Consider the following 15,339-nt stretch of genomic DNA (forward strand, 5'->3'; position numbering starts at 1 on the left):
GGCTGCCGTCTATGGGGTCGCACAGAGCTGGACACGACTCAAGCGACTTAGCAGCAGCAGCAGCAGCAGCAGCAGCTTAGTGATATTTCTACATGTTTCAGAAAGTTATATGATCTAGAACTTTCTTGTGAAATCTATCTTTAACTACTTTTAATTTTCATCTTGAAATTTATGTTAAAATTTAAAGTAAGTATTTTTTGTTTTGTCTTTTTTTTTTTTTTTTTAATCATCTTGGCAGACCCATCTATCTTTTGTAGTTTGGCCACTGAAATACGTAAGCATCCCATTATTTCATGTTCTTACATCCATTTCCTGCTCTATTCAACCCTTCATTACACATCACCTTAACTTCCTTCCTTGCTTCCCAGGTTTTTTTCTTCCTTAAGTGCATGAAACCCTTGTCTCTTTGTTTATCATAATGAGACTAAGACCAGCATGGATATAAAAATTGCTTTGTAAATTATGAAGCTTTGAAACAATTTCAATCATAATTATTTATTCATATGCCAAAATATCCAAAAGATAGAGTGCTAAAGAAGACATGAGAAATGCTAAATGTTTAAGATGGCTTATCCTTAGAAAATTATGTTCAAGATCATTCAATAATCACAAAAAAAGTTTATTAGGAATTATTAGACTAGAGAGGTTTCAAATTCCATGGAAAATGGAAAACAAAACATGGAATGACTTCAAGCTTCAAGGTACATATAATAAGAAATGTCAACAATCTGGGTTGTTGAGTCCTGGAGTGGATCATTAAAGGAGACTGTGGACTGACTTCCCAGGAAATGTATGAGGAGCAGAATGGTCACCATCTGATGTGGTTCCCACTCTGTAACCAAGCAAAAGGACTGAGAGAAATCAGGTCACCCCAATCCTATTTTCTAGTTCCAATATTGATCAGAACATTAATTTTTTAAAACTCTTATGCAAAGTCCCTGTAACTTTAATATAAGCGCTCATATTTTAAAATGTAAAATTTGCTACAGAATGGAAAAGTAGTCAAAAATTCCAGCTATTATGGTAACAAATAATAAAAGTATCTTTCCAAATGCAACGCATGGACATTTTAACAGCAGCCATTTCAGATGAGACTTTTGTTGATAAAACACCCCCAGAGGTTCAAAAATCAGAGGTGGTAATAGCAAAACAAGAGCAAGTTTCTCAGTTTTTGCTGTAGCCCCACAAAGGCTTTATGATCTGCAGTGTCCAAAAGGAAAACCATATTCAGCCACATGAAAAATGTCAAACCTTTCAGTGACTGGTCATCATAACACTGTCAGAGACCTTCCACACCAAAGTTAATGACATCCTGGTTAGAAGATCCTTCAGCTACCCTGTATGTATATCTTTATGAATGTATTGATGTCTATGCATTTATATTTGTTGAATATTTTTATTTTAAGACAATGAAGGAGGAAAGTTAAAATTCTCTTCTGATTTGAAGGTTTGTGTGGGATTTTCACATTTTTTATTCACATTTGACTCTGAAAAGAAGAGAATTAGGGCAACAAGATCAGTCTAAATTTTTTATCTTCAGTCACTGAAAAAGGGGAACCTAACTTTGCTCTGCATACCAATCATTTATTATGTGGTGTGTGTGTGTGTGTTTGTGTGTGTGTGTGTGTGTGATAGGCATATGTATGCAAGCATAAGACAGCCACTGCTGCTCAAGCAGCCTGAAAAATTTCACACACCCCTGATCTAGTCCTGAAAAGAGGATCCAGCTTGGAAAACAAAACCTCCCCCTCAGCCTCTTGGATCTCTGTAAAAACATGAATGATACTGGGAGGCTTTTATTTCACACAGGCAGGTTCAAGTATAAGGGACTTTGTCACCTCTGGGGACTAAGCACCCAGTTATAACATTTGTGTGAAAGCTGACTTGTTAAATTTGCCCTCAAAGATAAGGAACTTACCAAAGCACTAGAAAGAGGAGAAGCAGGGTCCAGTTAAAAGTGAGGCCAGAGGCTGAGGGGCTAGTCATCCACTGAGAACTACTTAATTATTAATCCTTTTGCTTAAGTGATATTTAAGCATCAGAAAAGTCTCCATTTTGCCTTTCTCAGTAGATACTGCAAAGTTTTCTTTTTCCTGTGTAGACACTGACATATATAAATCAAATGTCATGAATATTGACTAGCAAGCAGAGCATTTTTTGAGACAGAATTGGCAAATAAAACTGTAAGATATTTAAAGTATATAACATGATAATTTGCTATATGTATATATTATTTTTTAAATTTACATTTAATTGGAGTATAATTGCTTTACAATGTGTTGGTTTCTGCTGTACAACTATGTGAATCAGCCATAAGTATACATGTATCCCCTCCCTCTTGAATCCCCCCACCACGCACCCCATCCCACTTCTCTAGGTTGTCACAGAGCACTGGGTAAGCTTCCTGTGTCACACAGCCACTTCCCACTAGCTACCTATTAATATTTTACATTTGGTAATGTACTATGTGTCAATGCTACTCTCTCAATTCAACTTGCCCTCTCCTTCCTCCATTATATCCACAAATCTCTTCTCTGTCTGTGTCTCTCTTCCTGCCCTGAAAATAGGTTAACCAGTGCCATTTTTCTAGATTCCATATATACATTAATATATAATATTTGGTTTTCTCTTTCTGACTTACTTCACTCTACATAACAGGCTGTAGGTTCATCCACCTCAGCTCAAGTGACCCAAATTCGCTTCCTTTTAAGGTTAATTAAAATTCCCTTATACAGATGTACCTCACCTTCTTTATCCATTCCTCTCTCAATGCACGTCTAGATTGCTTCCATGTCCTGGCTATTGTAAACACTGTTGCAATGAATTTTGGGTACACATGTCTTTATGGATTATGGTTTTCTCAGGGTATATGCCCAATAGTAGAATTTCTAGGACATATGGTAGTTTTGTTAGGACTTCCCTGATGGCTCAGCAGCTAAAGATTCTGCCTGCAATGCAGGAGACACAGGAGATGGTTCAATCCCTAGGTCGGGAAGCTCCTTGGAAGAGGAAATGGAAACCCACTCCAGTATACTTGCCATTTCCACCTACCCCTCTGCCATAGTGCTGACCCTCATTTACATATGTATTAGAAAAGATCTTCCCTGTTTATTAATAAGTCACATTCCTGTCATCTGACATGTTTACCTTTTATTTTTTGAAGAGAATACAGGTAAGTTCCACTCTCTTAGACAGCATCAATCATACAACACAGTTTTATCAGTTATAGTCATTTTGCTATACATTAGATCCTCAGAGTTTATAATTTTCATATTTTAAAATGTATAACCTTTAACAAACCCGTCCCTATTTCCCCCACTCTCCAAGCCTTGGCAATCACTTACCTATGCTGTTTCTGAGTTCTACTCTTTTTTCTTTTTAGATTCCTTGCGTTTGAGATCATACAGTAATTGTCTTTCTCTAAGTTGTTTTACTTAGCATTAGGCCCACCCATTTCACCCATGCTGCCACAAATGCAAGAATATCTTTCTTTTTCAATGGCTAAATAAAATTCATATGTGTGTGTATATATATATATCACATCGCATTGTTTTAATCTCTTCACATGCTGACAGATACTTAGATTGTTCCCATAATTGGTTGTTTCCAGGCTACTGTGAATATAGATGCAATGAACATGGGTGTACGGATTTCCTTTGAGATAATTATTTCATATCCTTTGAATATATATGCAGAAATGAATTATATACAGAAGTGGGTTAATGGCCATATAACAGTTCCTTGTGAAATTTCATGAGATAATTCCAGAAGTTATTCCATGGAAGTTGCACCAATATACATTCCTCCCATTAATCCATTAAGACCTCCATTTTCTAGACATCCTCAATCATACTTATTACTTATTTTTTGGTAAAAGCCATTTAAACAGGAATGAGGTGGTGTATGTTGTACTTTTGATTTGCACTGCCCTTATAGTGATGTTGAGCATCTTGTGATATATTTCTTGGGCAATTTGTATGTCTTCTTTGGGGGGAAAATTGTCTATTCTTAAAAAATAGCATGCATTTTGTAAACTGTATTTGAATATATAAAACTCAGTTACCTATCCATGCTGCTGCTGCTACTAAGTCACTTCAGTTGTGTCTGACTCTATGCGACCCCATAGACTGGACTATGCAGCCCCCCAGGCTCCGCCATCCCTGGGATTCTCCAGGCGAGAACACTGGAGTGGGTTGCCATTTCCTTCTCCAATGCATGAAAGTGAAAAGTGAAAGTGAAGTCGCTTGGTTGTGTCCAACTCTTAGCGACCCTATGGACTGTAGCACACCAGGCTCCTCCGTCCATGAGATTTTCCAGGCAGGAGTACTGGAGTGGGGTGCCATTGCCTTTTCCAATACACTGAAACAAATAACAGAAATACAATAATCCCATTTACAATTGCATCAAAAAATAAAATACTTAAAAATATATTTAAGCAAGGTGCTGAAAGATCTATGTATGAAAACATTCAAGAAACTTGTGAAAGAAATGTATAAAGACACAAAAGGAAACATTTCATATTTATTGAATGGAAGAATTAATATTGTTAATACATCCATACTATCCAAAGCTACCTACATATTTGTTGCAGTATCTTTCAAAATTCCAAGGGATTTTTCACAAAACAGAAAAAAAAAAAATTCTACAACTTGTATAAAACTGTTGTTGTTGTTCAGTTGCCAGGCTATGTCTGACTCTTTGTGATCCCCAGACTGCAACACGCCAGCCTTCCCCTGTCCCTTACCATCTCCTAGAATTTTCCCAAGTTCATGCCCATTGAATCGGTGATGCCATCCAACCATCTCATCCTCTGTCACCCTCTTTATCTTCTGCCTTCAATATTTCCAAGCATCAGAGTCTTTTCCAATGAGTCAACTAATCACATTAGGTGGCCAAAGTATTGTAGCTTCAGCTTCAGCATCAGTCATTCTGAAGAGTAAATGGGGTTGATTTCCTTTACGGTTGACTGGTTGATCTCCTTGCTGTCCAAGTTTGAAAACATCAGTTCTTCAGCACTCTGCCTTCTTTACTGTCTGCCCAGCTCTTACATGTGTGCATGACTATAGGAAAGAGCTTAGCCTTGACTATACAGACCTCTGTTGGCAAAGTAATGTTTTTTCTTTTAACACATTGTCTAGGTTTGTCATAGCTTTCCTCCCAAGAAGCAATCATCGTCTAATTTCATGGCTGCAGTCACCATCCACAGTGATTTTAGAGCCCAAGAAGAGGAAGTCTGTTACTGCTTCCACATTTTTCCCTTCTATTTGCCATGTAAATGACGCGATCAGATGCCATGATCTTAGCTTTTTTGATATTGAGTTTTAAGCCAGCTTTTTCACTCTCTTTCACCCTCATCAAAAGGTTCTTTAGTTCCTCTTTGCTTTCTGCCATTAGCGTGGTACCATTCAAAAATCTGAGGTTGTTGATATTGCTCCCAGCAATCTTGATTCCAGCCTTTTGGACTCATTGAGTCCAGCATTTCACATGACATGGTCTGCATATAAGTTAAATCAGCAGGGTGACAATATTCAGCCTTGATGGACTCCTTCACTAATTTTGAGCCAGTTTATTACTCCTTGTCAGCCTGTAACTGTTGCATTTTTAACTGTATACAGGTTTCTCAGAAGACAGGTAAGGTTGTTCTGGTATTCCCATCTCCTTAAGAGTTTTCCAATTTGTTGAGATCCACACTGTTTGGTGAGGTCAATGAAGCAGATGTTTTTCTGGAATTCCCTACTTTCTCTATGTTCCAGAAACTGTTGGCAATTTGATCTCTGGTTTATCTGACTTTTCTAAACACAGCTTGAACATCTGGAAGTTCTAGGTTCACATAATGCTGAAGCCTAGCCTGCAGGATTTTGAGCATAACCTTACTAGCTTGGGAGATGAGTTCAACTGTTCAGTGGCTTGAACATTCTTTAGTACTGCCCTTCTTGGGAATTGGGATGAGGATTGACTTCTTCCTGTCCTTTGGCCACTGCTGGCTTTTCCAAATTGTCTGACACATTGAGTGGAGCACTTTAATAGCATCATCTTTGAGGATTTTAAATAGCTTTGCTGGCATTCTATCACTTCCACTAGCTTTATGGGCAGCTGTGCTTCTTGAGACCCATTTGACTTCACATGGCAGATTGTCATTGTCTGGCTCTGAGGGAGAAACTACACCATTGTGATTATCTGAGTCATTAAGGTATATTTTTGTATATTTCTTCTGTGTACTTTTTCCATTTCTTCCTGGTCTATTCTGCTGTATTAAATCACTAAACACCAAACAGTGAAAGTGATCTTGGGAAAGAAGAACAAAGTTTGAGACTAGGGTTGCTGATTTCAAATTGTATTAGAAAGCTATAGTAATCAAGACAGAATGATTTGCTTCTGGCACAAAAACAGACATATAGATCAACAGAACAGAACAGAGAAGCTAGAAAGAAATCATACTCATATATTGTTGGTTAGCTTATGAAAAGGGAGCCAAGAATATCGAGTGGGGAAAGGACAAGCTTTTCAAAATGGCACTGAGAAAACTGGATAGTCCTTTGAAAATATGAAACTGTGTCCCTGTCTTTTACAATACACAAAAATCAACTAAAAAGTGATTACAAAGTTGAACAAAAGACTTTAAGCGATTAAACCCCTAGAAGAAAACATTGAGGTAATCTTCTTCCCTTTAATTCTCTGCTATACTAGGTTGATTTTTATTTAAAATAGTAATACCAACATAGAGCCACATAGTGCTCACGTTACAGTAGATTGAGAAAGAAAAAGCTTATGAGGCAGGAAGTGAAATCACAGAAAATTAGCAATAGTATCAAAACAAGGGGCAGCATTGCCTAGAAAGAAAGCAGAGTTCTCTAATTTTTTGGAGACAACAGGAACAAGCCAGATGTGAGCCAACTAGCTTAAGCTGTATACCAGAAACCTCACCAGAAGGAAAATGAAGTTCATAAAATATGCTGATGCTAAACATCAAAATCCAGACAATAAGAGAATAGGGTAGGGTTTATTTAGATGCTGAAAACTACTCAGAGAGGTAGACATGGAAGCAAATACACTAATGAGAATCAGAAAAATCAAAGCACAAGAGGGTCAGAAAATCATAAAGAGACTGGGTAGTCTGATCAAAAGAATAAGAGAATCAAATTAGAAAACCAAATATAAAGACTTCAGCACATGTTAGAACCAGAGAATGGTCAGCAGAGAAAATTTCAGCCTTAGTGACCAGCGAACAGAAGCCTCCAGCGTCAGGAACAAACACTCTGGGCAGGACTCATGACTGTGCACCTCTGGGAACAGCCTCAGTTTCAAAGTTTGGGCACTATGCCTCCTAAAAGCAAATGCAGACAAGGATTATAGCTTGCTATGACACGGAATCACAGATAGTAGTGTTTGTCAGTTTATTTTTCTCATGCAACTATAAAGTTAATGAATCACTAACCAATAATAATTGACACCACCAGTTTCCAGTCAGATCCTCTTTAGTCATACAATGGATATCTGAACCTGTTATATGATCAATCCCCAGTAATAGTTTTAAAAATCGAATTTATTGATGTTTAATTGAAGGGTAATTGCTTTACAATACTTTACTGCTTTCGGCCAGACATCAGCATGAATCAGCCATAGGTATGCCTATGTCCCTCCCACTCTTGTCTCTCCTTGCCACCTTCCTTCCCGTCTCATCCCTCAAAGTTGTTACAGAAAAATATGGAAGGCTTCATGAATTTGTGTGTCATCTTTGGGCAGGGGCCTTGTTAATCTTCTCAGTATTATTCCCATTTTTTAATATATGTGCTACCAAGGCAAACACACGTATAACATTTTAAGAGAAAAAAAAATCATATAGTTAGTCATCTACCAATAAATAATCAATTACATTAGGAATTAAGGTGTGCTGCTATATTTACCACCCCTAATAAAATCAAATTTTATAAGGTCCAAAGTTCCAAGAAGGAATTCAGTTCAGTTCAGTTCAGTCGCTAAGTCGTGTCCAACTCTTTGCGACCCCATGAATCGCAGCACAACAGGCCTCCCTATCCATCACCAACTCCAGGAGTTCACTCAGACTCACATCCATCGAGTCAGTGATGCTATCCAGCCGTCTCATCCTCTGTCTTCCCCTTCTCCTCTTGCCCACAATCCCTCCCAGCATCAGAGTCTTTTCCAATGAGTCAACTCTTCGCATGAGGTGGCCAAAGTACTGGAATTTCAGCTTTAGCATCATTCCTTCCAAAGACGGAATTAAGCATATATTTATGCATAACACATGTATATACGCACAGAAATAGATACAAATATGTCCATGTTATACAAGCTATTATTCTCCTTGCCTGTCACAATAAGCTCTTTAGTTGATAAGAGAGATAGTTCCAAATTTCTCTAACTTATATGTCTTCCTTTTGAGAACCACTTCTTTTATTTTCATCACCTAATTTTAACTAACAATTTTATTCTTAGATACCATGACCCTTTATACTAACTAAGAGCAGACAAAACCTAGTAAATGCTAATATCTTATCCTTAATTAAATTACCACTCTTTGGTGAATTGGAAAAAAGAATCATGTTCAGATCTCATTCAAGAGGATAAAATCTCTATTTTATCAGTTCTCTTCTACAAACTCAATTCTTGCTCACTTCAGTCTTAAATTCTGCTTACTTACAAAGGACAGACAGGAAAAGTAATATTAAAATCATGCTTACAAGAGTCTATGATTTTATGCTTCTGTTGGCCAAAGGTAGGGCCAGGAATAATTTCTGAAATACTACAATACATCACGGAAGCATGAAGGTCTAGTTCTCCTATCAAAGAGGAGATGCTTGGAGATGGTTCAGAAACTAAGCCCCATGGGTTGTCAGGATGTACTCCCGACCAGACAGATAAATTGTGTCCTTAAATAGTCAAAGTCAGGAAAGGGCAGGCTTTGTTTGCAGAGCTGATGACGGTGTCTTGGGTGCTGACCAGGTAATATTCTTGTATTACCATTTGGAGATTTATTTGCTATTTTCTCGAAGAAACAAATGTAATGAGAAGATTAAACATGCATAAAAAGAGAAGAGCTGTCAAGGTGCCTAGAAGAAAGGCTAGCCAGGAGAACCAGACCCCACACTGATAATTGTCAGAGACTGTAACAGTGAGTGTTTTATAGACAGAGCAGAACAAGTGGATAAAACCAACGTTCTAGGGTCACTTTGTTTTGCAGTCAAAGACAAAATAGTTTTCTCCTAGGTACAGTCATCAAGCTTGGATGTGGTCCTGGTTGCACACATGCAGACCGAGAGCCACAGGCATGTGTGATGTGACATCAGGAAGTGAACAGATGAGTGTATTGGTGCCCAGTCACCTGCATCTGCTAATAATGGGACCTGGGGAAAATTACTTGCCCTCTTCAAGTCATTGCATCTTCATTAACAAAACGTGATGATCATAGTGAAGATTAAGGCTATCTCACAAGGTTCTTGTGAAACACAAATTTTAAGATGTTTTAAAGCTTTTGGGAAAGTATCAAAGACATGCATGGGGTTACTAATGTGAGTGAGAAGATCCAAGTACAGTATCCTTTTCTCTTAGTATTCTCTCTGTACTCAATATTAGCAATCAGTCAGTCATTTGTTTCCTCTTACCCCAGCATTTTGGTAAACCACACAGATCAACTGGACTTTTCTTGTCATTTCAGTGTCTAAAATTCAAGCATTAGTCAACGTAGAGTGAAAAAATTACAAACTCCTAGAGGGCCTCGATGCCAGAGTCTGCAGAATCCAAACATTAAACTGTCTTAAAAATATGGCCTAAAAACTCTGGCTCAGAATTAAGTTCCAAATGTTTGCAGAGCACAGAAGTACTTCGGGGAGCAATATAAAATTACAGGGAGTAATCTACTTCGCCAACTATCTATCTGTGCAAATATCATCATCCTTTTAAATTGCCACAGAAAGCACTCCTTCTTCACCAACCCAGATACTACAGTACCAATTCCTGCTCAGAGCAACAGGGAAGAAGAAGGCTTCCCTCCACAGGACGGATTTGATAACCTCAGGTGACTAGCTCATCTCAGAATGGCTCATGTTTTTAATTAAACAGGGTCCTGCCTGCTCCTGCTGCTGGTCATGTCAAATCTGCTCTTGTGCCAAGGCAACTCATGCCTGTCCTCCTGTCCCAACATGATTGACCTCCCCCTGGAATCCCTTACGTTACTGGTATTCAATGCCTCCAGGCTGTCCCACAACATCTTTAAGCATTCCAGAATAATGTTCAATGAGTTTGTAAGTACTGTGGTGGTGGTGGTTTAGTTGCTAAGTTGTGTCTGACTCTTGCGACCCCATGGACTGTAGCCTGCAGGCTCACAGATGGAACCCTTGCATAAGTGACTTGGCTATACTGTCCTTTCAACAAGAAGGCTGCATCAGCCAAACTTCAAACAACACAATCTCTAGGTCACAGAAGCCATCAGCTCATAAGATGTGGAATATGAAGAAAGGATCAGATTTGTGAAACCTCAAAGATTCCTAAGAAATGCAATAACATTTTCAATTTCCTTTCATTCATTTTCTTTTGTAAATTTCTGAAACAAATGATTTTGTATTTGTCAGCCATGAATGCCATAAAATAATACAATAGACTCAGTGGACTAAACAAAAGAAATTTATTTCCTCACAGTTCTGGGGGCTAGAAGTTCCAGATCAGGGTGCCAGCAAGATGAGGTTCTGGTAAGAATTCTTTCCTCCCAGGCTGGATTCTCCATGCCTCCTCACACAGGGTGGGGGGTGGGGAAGAGAGATAGAGGAAAAGACACAGAGACACAGAGACACAGAGGTAATTCTCTGGTGTTTCGCTTCATGAAGACACTAAATGTATTGCTTCAGTGTTCCACCCTAAGAGCTCATTTAACCTTAATGGGCTTCGCTCATGCTCAAATGGTAAAGAATCTGCCTGCAATGTGAGAGACCTGGGTTCTATCCCTGGGTCTGGAAGATTCCCTGGAGAAGGGAATGGAAAGCCATTCCAGTATTCTTGCCTGAGAAATCCCATGGACAGAGGAGTCTGGTGGGCTAGGGTCCATTTCAAAACACAGTACTTGGGCAGTTAGGGCTCTAACACGTGAAGTTGAAGAACACACATTCAGTCCACAATACTACCTGACATAAAGCACTTTTAGGTGGGACTGGGGAAAAGGAAGCATGTTGATTTTCTGGTCCTTCAGTGTCTCTCTGGGCTTTCTTCTCCAGGCTCAGAGTAAATACCCAATAAATGAGAACTGCTCTGCAGTGAACTTGGTGGATGGAACATATTAAACAAAGCTGAATCCTGGTCACAAAAATGAATACTGGTGGTTTTTTTAATGCTACAAATTATTGTTTTAAGATTTGCAGTGAATAGCTTTAGAGCTACAATAGGAGGGGAGTTTACAATTGGAAACAATTATTCTGTTTCTAATGAAAGTATTTGAAAGTTGTATGTTCATTCTTTTAGGTCAATCAAGGAGCACAAAGTAGAGCAGACAGCTAATGAAAAATGGTGCTAAAGGTTTCTATTAAAGAATACTGGAGTAGGCTGCTCGACCCTCTTGCAAGGGATGCTCCTCACCTAGGGATCAAACCTGAGTCTTCTTATATCTCCTGCATTCACAGGAATGTTCTTTACCACTACTGTCACCTGGGAAGCACCAAGTATTGGTTCAAAAGTACTATATTTGGTTCAAATACTAAAAAAAAAGAAAAAGATAATAATAAAAAAGAGAATGGAAAAGGTTGAACTTAGAAAAGTTAGATGTAAAATCATTTCTACAGACACAATGTATAGACAAAGTAGGAAAAGGATGACTGTCAAATTTTGTCATGCCCGCTCCTTAAAAAAATTAAACAACTGTCAAACATGTTAATGTTCTGGTAATGGAGTCACCTACTGAATATCCAATAACCCTAACTAATTGCCTGATCACTTTCAGGATGTAAAATATGCCCAGGGCCAAATGTACTATATCAATGCCACCAACAGCTGCCACAGCAATTCCCTCCACACTCCTGAAGAAAGAGAAAAAGTCCTAGAGGCAAATGTGAGTCTTTCACCTGGGTTTTTCACCAGATCAAACGAGACAGTATGTAGCTTACCAGGCTTCATAATATTAGAGGCTATGGTAACTGTACATGTAGAAAATGGTGGAGGAACCATAAGCAACTGAAGAGAAATTATATTATGCACATGATAAAGCATGAGTGAAGTCAAGGGATGACTAAAGATCTGTAGTAGCAACATAAATAACAGATCTATAAATTGTCCATGCAGACAACGTTAGTTCAACCAAAGCATTAGACACAGGATTGCAGCTATTATACTCTATGAAAACAGGAAATGAATGGGAACTTCCATATGCAAAATAGAAGTTTGCAAAATTCATGAATATGTCAGAAACACACGCCAGTTTTGAGTACTCCCTGTTACTAGTGACGGCTAAGTGGTAGTCCTATACTGCAACACCCGAGCCCCTGCATCTGCCTTTCAAGGCTCTCCTGATTCTGCTTCTACTCTCTGACAACTTCATTCATCGTTCTCAATGACTCTTCTGTCACCTTTTAATTTATAAGTCTCCCCCACAATGGCCTATAAAATGTTGCTTTGCTTCTCATGTCCGCAAAAATTGCCTCTGTTCTCAGCACAACACAGTTTACATATCAAGCCTCAATCATTTATGGCAGCTCCAAAATTTTCACCATTATGATTTCTCCTTTCTGATTTCATGCATTATCCTTCATCCTAACATTATTTAAAATCTTTTAACACGCATCCCCCCTTAAAATACTATCTTCTCTCTCTACAACCTTCTTAATGATCCCAGAATTCTTTTCCTCTGTTCAGCTCGTTAGTAATGATGATGATCAAGTAAAGAAAAAGGTAAAGAGGAATAAGAGGAGGGATTGTTCAATAAGCTTAAATTTAACGTTTATTGAGAGTTACTACATGGCCATACATTTTACTAAGCACTTTATGTGCATTACTAATTTAATCCTATTCAGTTCTCTGTTCTTTACCAGTAAAACAGTTCATGGCAGTAAAGAAATCAAGCATATTAATTAGAGATCTTCAGCCCCCGGGATTTTCAGGCTCAATTCTGCTAGTAGTACTGAACTGGGGCAGGGGGGGACCCTCCATTGTGAATCCCACTGATGCTGTAACTAAAGACAATGTTGTGCCATTTTCTGCCTGGAGACATGTCAACAAAACAGACTGTTCTGATATCAGCAGGGGGCTGGTGTTGGGATCAACTGAGGAGAGAAAGCCAGTTTAGGAAAATCATGTCTTCTCATTGTCTCTTTGTTGTAATATCATAAAACAATTACTGATCAAACATCAATACGAATGACTCACCTGATTCATTAATTGGGAACACATGTAAGAATTAAAGATTTTAAAATTAAAAAAATAAAAAACTTTAAAAAAAACAAAAAAACAAATGAATCACTGGGTGACAATGACGTGGGCACAGGTGAAATCCCTCTTTCCTGGGTTAGGCACTGCAGGCACATACTGACTTGCCGTAAATACTTAGATTCTCTCACGCAAATATATAAACATAAAAGAACTCTCTGAGTGGTGGTAGAATTTCAGAGGAAAAAAGAAAATTCTTCATGTTATAAATTAGAATGCATCAGAAGAATCAGTTCCTAAAATAACCTAGATTTTTAATAATTCACCAAAGTGTGAACTAATAGCTTACATTTTATAATTTTGTAACTTTTACTATCTTCAAAAATCTCCACATACACATAGGAATAACCAAGTGTTTTAGGTCAGCTGCTCTGAGCAAAGATCACATGTTACCAAAACCACTGAATTATGCATATTTAAATGAGGCTGTTTCTTCTGGTTGCTTAGATTAAAGACCTTAGTAAGTGGATACTCATGTTACTGTACTCCTGGAATAGACCTCTGTATCATCTAGTCACGGACCTGCGGAGTATGAAAGAAGTCTCAGATACTATCGTATCAAGTGCCAGAGAGAGTGTGAAAAATCTACTAGAACTTCAAGCACTCATAGAGAGGCAATTCTGCCAGGTGAGCATCCTGCAGAGGGCTTTCTTGCTTTGCTTATCAATGAAAGAGGTGACCTCTGTAATGTGTAAGGTGTTTGGAATTATCTCATTTTGTAAGAAAAAGATTCATGACTTCTATATGCTAGACTGCTACTACATAAAGCAGGAGCCTAGGCATTCATAGTGATAGACTCTACGGTAAAGGAATCAGAACTTCACTGCAATTTTTGACATGGGCAGCCTTCCCTGCATTGCACACAATTCCACCAAAAGCTTGGCTCTTCCTGGGCACAGGTGGTTGAAATATTTTCAAGAGTAAGAGAGCTAGAGAACAGAATTTCCAAGATCAGCATTTTCTTCAAAGTAACCCAGGACGTATGCTATTGAACTTCCAACTCTCTTCTTTCTCTGTTTTCCTCAAATCAAAGGATGAGAGTAGGAAGGAAGAAAAGAGAAAGTTAAAACTAATCTTGAGTTATGTTTCTACATTTTAGATTCCTAATAATTTTTTCATAGACTGGCTTCAAAATCCATATATATAGAGTTTTATATACGTATGTCTTCCCCAAATCTTAATTTGATAATTAGAAGCAAAGAAAAAAAAAGCAAATCCTAATAAAACACATAAGAAGTCTTTATCTTTTGGGTATTCAGATTATTGTTCCAGTAAGGCGGAAGATGCTGAAGGCTCACATTTACTGGTGTGGACTCCCATCCCTGGAGTCCAGTGATGAAGATTTGCGTCTTTCTGCATTTTATAAGCTGTTCAAGTGCCTGTATAGGGATTCACGTAAAGTTGACACATACACGAAGATGCTGGGATGCCGAATCACCAACACGTGCTAAATCCACATCCATCCCATCCGGCTCTGAGGTGGTCATGATGATGTATCCCATAGCAAGCTTGTTTGAAATTTATAGCCTTTTAATGCATGCTCTTTGAAATGGGTCTCCTCTTAAAAAAAAATAAACACAGACTCTGTAGAGATGTCAAACTAAGAGGGCAATTTCTTAACATTTCTTATCTTCATTTGATAGAAAATCAAAAGAAAATTCACCCCTACAATTGAGAGAATGAAGCTCCTATTAAAATTAGTCACAAATAGCAGAAGCTGGCATTACAAAGAAAACAATTAAGAGATTACTTAAGAACCACAGCCAATTATTTGGGTCAAGTTATTAGAATCAAAGTATTAGACAATTGTTCATGGTTCTGGTCATGCTACCAAGAAGACTGAATTCTCAAGATTCTTTATGAAAGCCAGCCGTGAACTATCAGCCAACTATCACAGTGTTACATCAGACAATATAAGTG

General features: G+C 38.2%; 1 non-coding gene and 1 pseudogene across 1 annotated transcript; one reads left to right on the forward strand and one right to left on the reverse strand.

Moving 5' to 3' along the window:
• The window catches only part of LOC128056799 (placental prolactin-related protein 3-like), a 28,411-nt pseudogene extending 13,541 nt beyond the window's left edge, over positions 1-14,870 (forward strand).
• Positions 7,699-7,807, reverse strand: LOC128057028 (U6 spliceosomal RNA). Its single transcript, XR_008200224.1, has one exon. It is a non-coding gene; the product is annotated as a U6 spliceosomal RNA (small nuclear RNA).
• Positions 14,871-15,339: the final 469 nt, after the last annotated feature.

This window comes from Budorcas taxicolor, chromosome 11 (genome assembly GCF_023091745.1).
Source record: "Budorcas taxicolor isolate Tak-1 chromosome 11, Takin1.1, whole genome shotgun sequence".
Lineage (NCBI taxonomy): Eukaryota > Metazoa > Chordata > Mammalia > Artiodactyla > Bovidae > Budorcas > Budorcas taxicolor.